Genomic DNA, 7,622 nt, shown 5'->3' with positions numbered 1-7,622 from the left:
ACACACACACACACACATACACACGCATACACACACACAAACACACAAACACACAGAGACACACCTGAACTCATCATAGCTGTGCTAATAGCATTGGCCGAAACGTTTCCACAACCAAACCAACATTAGCTCATCCACTCATTCACATATGTGTGTGCCCAGAGGTCCGGGAGCTCCAGTCATAAGTCCGGGTGATCTATGTCCGGAGAAGGCTCACATTAGCCGCTCTAAGGGGTCCTGCTGCCCCCCAGCTTCCCGGCCTTTGAGAAGAGACACATAACTCCGCTCTTCCGCTTCTCCGCTATGGGCCCTGGTACTCCCGATCCTCCGAACTCAGGTGAATTGCGTGACGTGCTTCTGCTCTCCTATAAGCCCCTACACACTTCGAACACGGCTGTTATCACCCTGTTACTGCATTTCAATGACACCCATTTGCTTTCGATCTCAGTGTCTGCCACCGTACGCAAAAAGCGGGGGGTGGGGGGTGGGGGGGCATAAGCGCATTCGTGCTGTAAGTAATCAGAAGTTAATAGTGTTAACGGTTTGCGAGAAATTTTTAATGCTAGACAAAAAAAGAAAATTAAAAGGATATAATTAAATAAATAGATAGAAAAATAAAATTAAAAACGAAAAAAAAAAATTGTGAGGGGAATATAACATGTAATTAAGTTGGCGGTTCACAGGGAATCTCAGACATCAACCTGTTTTTAATTGAACATAAATAGTACACCCAAATATACAAATGTACAAATAAACATAGCAAGGTAGAACTGAATGTCAATGAAACAACCAGGCATGAGGAAGCAACGGACATGAGGACATTTGTTCTGTATGTAATGAGAAGTTAATAGTGTTACAGGTTTGTGAGAAATTTACAGTGCTAGACAAAAAACGAAATTAAAAGGAAATAATTAGATAAATAGATAGACAAATGAAATTAAAACCAAAAAAAAAAAATGCAAGGGGAATACGACATGTAATTAAGTTGGCGATTCACAAGGAATCTCAGACATCAAACTGTATATTTTTTGTTGTTTATATATAAACATATATAAACAATCATATATTGTTTGTTGTTTATTTTTGGGATATATTGAGGAATATTTAATGGAAAGGAGTCACAATCGCTTTTTGACAATGTCGAAGTGTATACGTGGCTATAGAATTTAAAGTTTTCATTAGAAATTATAGCCTCATCTGTAATTTCCTTGTTGTTAAGACGGGCTTAGCTTTGCTCCGCTCCTCCTCTCCTCCGCTCCTCCGCTCTTCCGCTCCGGGCCCTGGAACTCCCGATCCGCGGGACTTCGGTGAATTCCGGGCCAGTTTTTTGCTCTTCTGCTCTCCTCCCCTCCTCCGCTTCTTCGCTCCCCCGCTTTGGACCCTGGAACTCTTGAACAGGGCCGGGCTTCTGCCCTCCGCCTCTCCTCTGCTCATCCGCTCCAGGCCCTGGCACTCCCTGTGATCCAGTCATTCGCATGTGCGTGCCCGGAGGTCCGGGAGCTCCACTCAAACGTCCGGGGGGGATAAGGGTAAGGGGTCCTGCCCCCCCCCCCTCGCCGCCTCTGAGAAGAGAAACATCTCCTCCACTCCTCCGCTCATCCGCTGCGGAACCAGGTACTACCGATCCGCCGGACTCAGGCGAATTGCAGAAAGGGGTTTTGCTGTCCTCCGCTCCTCCGCTCCTCCGCTCCTCCGCTCCTCCGCTCCTCCGCTCCTCCGCTCCTCCGCTCCTCCGCTCCTCCGCTCCTCCGTTTCGGGCCCTGGAACTCCCGAACCGCTGGACACAAGCGAATCACGGTCCGGGCTTCTGCTCTCCTCCGCTCCTCACCTCATCCGCTCCAGGCCCTGGTACTCCGTGTCCGCGGGAACCCCCCCCAACCCACAAAAACAAACTCTCACACACACACAAACACACGCACACACACACACACACACACACACACACACAAACACACAAACACACACAGACACACCTGAACTCATCATCGCTGTGCTGATAGCATTGGCCGAAACGTATCCACAACCAAACCAACATTAGCTCATCCAGTCATTCACATATGTGTGTGCCCAGAGGTCCGGGAGCTCCAGTCATAACTCCGGGTGATCTCTGTCCGGAGTAGGCTCACCTTAGCCGGTCTAAGGGGTCCTGCTGCCCCCCAGCTTCCCCGCCTTTGAGAAGAGACACATAACTCCGCTCTTCCGCTTCTCCGCTATGGGCCCTGGTACTCCCGATCCTCCGAACTCAGGTGAATTGCGTGACGTGCTTCTGCTCTCCTATAAGCCCCTACACACTTCGAACACGGCTGTTATCACCCTGTTACTGCATTTCAATGACACCCATTTGCTTTCGATCTCAGTGTCTGCCTCCGTACGGAAAAAGCGGGATGGGTGGGGGGGCATAAGCGCATTCGTGCTGTAAGTAATCAGAAGTTAATAGTGTTAACGGTTTGCGAGAAATTTTTAATGCTAGACAAAAAAAGAAAATTAGAAGGATATAATTAAATAAATAGATAGAAAAATAAAATTAAAAACGAAAAAAAAAAATTGTGAGGGGAATATAACATGTAATTAAGTTGGCGGTTCACAAGGAATCTCAGACATCAAACTGTTTTTAATTGAACATAAATAGTACACCCAAATATACAAATGTACAAATAAACATAGCAAGGTAGAACTGAATGTCAATGAAACAACCAGGGATGAGGAAGCAACGGACATCAGGACATTTGTTCTGTATGTAATGAGAAGTTAATAGTGTTACAGGTTTGTGAGAAATTTACAGTGCGAGACAAAAAAAGAAATTAAAAGGAAGTAATTAAATCAATAGATAGACAAATAAGAAATTAAAACGAAAAAAAAAAAAAAAAAATTGCAAGGGGAATGTAACATGTAATCAAGTTGTTTTTTTTGTTTTTTTTTTTTTTTTTTACCAAAAAAAAAAGGAACCTCGGACATGGGTAACTATTTTTTTTTGTTTTCGGATTTTTCCATAAGTTTTAAGGATTTTTTTTTTTTTTTTTATATTTCAAAATCGTTTATGAAGACATTAAAATTTGGGGAGCATTTTTGCATTCTGTTCTTGTGAATGAAGAACTTGGCCAGGCCTAAAAGAACATTGACACAGAGTTCATCTGTTATGTTGCTTATAAGTAAACAGAATGTTATATCATCTTTTGAGAAGGAAACTGGTGACGATGGAATGAGAAGGAGAAAAAATATATGGTCAGTGGTTTCAATGTTGTCTTCACAAAATGTACAAATATTATCTTCAAAATTAAAGCGTACCCTCGATAATTCCTTAGATGGGTAGATGTCAGTCATAATTTTGAAGTGGGTCTCTTTTGCCTTGGGGGTATGGGTAGAGTCAGATACATAGTTCGCAGCGTGGCAATCGATTCCTCATCAAATTTATTTAAAATATCCTTTTTTTTTTTTTTGACGTCCAGGGAATAAGTTTCCTGTGAAACATTTCCTAATAAAGGAGTTGCTGCGCTTTCTGTCCACAATTGAGATTCCCTGGAGTGATAGTCGGGGTAACTGTGGTTGTACGGTTCGGTGCGTCATTATATTTTTGGTCAGGAATACAAATTGTCGAGGCAGTGCGTTTCGTAACTTTAGCAACTCTAATATGGGAGGCTTGAATCTGTGTGTAGTACAGAACTGCTCATTGTCCAGAGGACTGCCAGTGTCATCCATCAAGTCAATTATCGACCATATACCTTTCTCAAAGCATTCCTTGTAAAACAGAGGTTTGTTGCCATGCAGTACATATCGATTGTTCCAAACTATTATACTGTGTGGTGAGAAATTGTGTACGTATATCATTTTCCAGTATAATAATATTTGTTTATGGAACTCTGAACATTTGACAGGAATCTTGTTGATATCCAAGTCAGAGATAAGCAGAAGACTCAGGCCGCCGACTTTGTTGAATAAGTAGTTTGGAGTACAATACCAGAAAGAACGATGAGGTTTGATCCAGGATTTCAACCAGTTCACCTTCAATGTCCCATTCAAGCAGTCCAACTCTATCACTTTCAGCCCTCCTTCACTTGTTTCTTTCACCATATGTGATTTTTCTTAGATGGTGTGGTCTGTTCCTCCAGATAAAGTTGAAATTGATTTGGTTAACAGATTTTACGAGTTGATTTGGAGCAGCATTGGAATACGCTGGGTATATACATCTGGATAAACACATCCATTTTAGTCAAATATATCCGGCCTAATATTGATAAATCTCTCTGGAGCCATATATTAGAATTAAGCTTTACTTTGATTCAGTTTAGATTCAATGTTCCTGGATTGATTTAACGTTTGGTCCTTGGATAGGAAAATGCTCAAGTATTTTATTTCTGATTTCATAGAAACATCGCTGATTTCCTTTAGTGGCGAGTCATGCAGCGCAAGAAGTTTGCATTTCTTTAAGTTTAATGACAATCCTGAAGCCTTGGAGAATGTTTTGGTTTTTTTCAGCACTTATTGGGACTTGATGTTCATTTTTCAAAACTAAGGTTGTGTCATCTGCCAGCAGGCTAATAACAATTTCTGTCCCCAACATTACTTCTGTCCCACACGTATACACACACACACACACACACACACACACACACACACACACACACACACACACACCTTAATTCCACTCTTTTATATACGCATGTCTGGAGTTCCGGGAGCTCGTTCTCAACGTTCTGGGGATAATCATAGCTGTGCTGATAGCATTGGCCGAAACGTATCCACAACCAAACCAACATTAGCTCATCCACTCATTCACATATGTGTGTGCCCAGAGGTCCGGGAGCTCCAGTCATAAGTCCGGGTGATCTATGTCCGGAGAAGACTCACATTAGCCGGTCTAAGGGGTCCTGCTGCCCCCCAGTTTCCCCGCCTTTGAGAAGAGACACATAACTCCGCTCTTCCGCTTCTCCGCTATGGGCCCTGGTACTCCCGATCCTCCGAACTCAGGTGAATTGCGTGACGTGCTTCTGCTCTCCTATAAGCCCCTACACACTTCGAACACGGCTGTTATCACCCTGTTACTGCATTTCAATGACACCCATTTGCTTTCGATCTCAGTGTCTGCCTCCGTACGGAAAAAGCGGGATGGGTGGGGGGGCATAAGCGCATTCGTGGTGTAAGTAATCAGAAGTTAATAGTGTTAACGGTTTGCGAGAAATTTTTAATGCTAGACAAAAAAAGAAAATTAGAAGGATATAATTAAATAAATAGATAGAAAAATAAAATTAAAAACGAGAAAAAAAAATTGTGAGGGGAATATAACATGTAATTAAGTTGGCGGTTCACAAGGAATCTCAGACATCAAACTGTTTTTAATTGAACATAAATAGTACACCCAAATATACAAATGTACAAATAAACATAGCAAGGTAGAACTGAATGTCAATGAAACAACCAGGGATGAGGAAGCAACGGACATCAGGACATTTGTTCTGTATGTAATGAGAAGTTAATAGTGTTACAGGTTTGTGAGAAATTTACAGTGCGAGACAAAAAAAGAAATTAAAAGGAAGTAATTAAATCAATAGATAGACAAATAAGAAATTAAAACGAAAAAAAAAAAAAAAAATTGCAAGGGGAATGTAACATGTAATCAAGTTGTTTTTTTTGTTTTGTTTTTTTTTTTTACCAAAAAAAAAAGGAACCTCGGACATGGGTAACTATATTTTTTTGTTTTCGGATTTTTCCATAAGTTTTAAGGATTTTTTTTTTTTTTTTTTATATTTCAAAATCGTTTATGAAGACATTAAAATTTGGGGAGCATTTTTGCATTCTGTTCTTGTGAATGAAGAACTTGGCCAGGCCTAAAAGAACATTGACACAGAGTTCATCTGTTATGTTGCTTATAAGTAAACAGAATGTTATATCATCTTTTGAGAAGGAAACTGGTGACGATGGAATGAGAAGGAGAAAAAATATATGGTCAGTGGTTTCAATGTTGTCTTCACAAAATGTACAAATATTATCTTCAAAATTAAAGCGTACCCTCGATAATTCCTTAGATGGGTAGATGTCAGTCATAATTTTGAAGTGGGTCTCTTTTGCCTTGGGGGTATGGGTAGAGTCAGATACATAGTTCGCAGCGTGGCAATCGATTCCTCATCAAATTTATTTAAAATATCCTTTTTTTTTTTTTTGACGTCCAGGGAATAAGTTTCCTGTGAAACATTTCCTAATAAAGGAGTTGCCGCGCTTTCTGTCCACAATTGAGATTCCCTGGAGTGATAGTCGGGGTAACTGTGGTTGTACGGTTCGGTGCGTCATTATATTTTTGGTCAGGAATACAAATTGTCGAGGCAGTGCGTTTCGTAACTTTAGCAACTCTAATATGGGAGGCTTGAATCTGTGTGTAGTACAGAACTGCTCATTGTCCAGAGGACTGCCAGTGTCATCCATCAAGTCAATTATCGACCATATACCTTTCTCAAAGCATTCCTTGTAAAACAGAGGTTTGTTGCCATGCAGTACATATCGATTGTTCCAAACTATTATACTGTGTGGTGAGAAATTGTGTACGTATATCATTTTCCAGTATAATAATATTTGTTTATGGAACTCTGAACATTTGACAGGAATCTTGTTGATATCCAAGTCAGAGATAAGCAGAAGACTCAGGCCGCCGACTTTGTTGAATAAGTAGTTTGGAGTACAATACCAGAAAGAACGATGAGGTTTGATCCAGGATTTCAACCAGTTCACCTTCAATGTCCCATTCAAGCAGTCCGACTCTATCACTTTCAGCCCTCCTTCACTTGTTTCTTTCACCATATGTGATTTTTCTTAGATGGTGTGGTCTGTTCCTCCAGATAAAGTTGAAATTGATTTGGTTAACAGATTTTACGAGTTGATTTGGAGCAGCATTGGAATACGCTGGGTATATACATCTGGATAAACACATCCATTTTAGTCAAATATATCCGGCCTAATATTGATAAATCTCTCTGGAGCCATATATTAGAATTAAGCTTTACTTTGATTCAGTTTAGATTCAATGTTCCTGGATTGATTTAACGTTTGGTCCTTGGATAGGAAAATGCTCAAGTATTTTATTTCTGATTTCATAGAAACATCGCTGATTTCCTTTAGTGGCGAGTCATGCAGCGCAAGAAGTTTGCATTTCTTTAAGTTTAATGACAATCCTGAAGCCTTGGAGAATGTTTTGGTTTTTTTCAGCACTTATTGGGACTTGATGTTCATTTTTCAAAACTAAGGTTGTGTCATCTGCCAGCAGGCTAATAACAATTTCTGTCCCCAACATTACTTCTGTCCCACACGTATACACACACACACACACACACACACACACACACACACACCTTAATTCCACTCTTTTATATACGCATGTCTGGAGTTCCGGGAGCTCGTTCTCAACGTTCTGGGGATAATCATAGCTGTGCTGATAGCATTGGCCGAAACGTATCCACAACCAAACCAACATTAGCTCATCCACTCATTCACATATGTGTGTGCCCGGAGGTCCGGGAGCTCCAGTCATAAGTCCGGGTGATCTATGTCCGGAGAAGGCTCACATTAGCCGCTCTAAGGGGTCCTGCTGCCCCCCAGCTTCCCGGCCTTTGAGAAGAGACACATAACTCCACTCTTCC

Source organism: Fistularia commersonii, unplaced genomic scaffold (assembly GCF_037954325.1).
Source record: "Fistularia commersonii isolate RoL2024-O1a breed Wild unplaced genomic scaffold, RoL_Fcom_v1.0 HiC_scaffold_87, whole genome shotgun sequence".
Taxonomy (NCBI): Eukaryota; Metazoa; Chordata; class Actinopteri; order Syngnathiformes; family Fistulariidae; genus Fistularia; species Fistularia commersonii.
The sequence above is the reverse complement of the archived record's forward strand: the minus strand, read 5'-3'. Positions refer to the sequence as shown.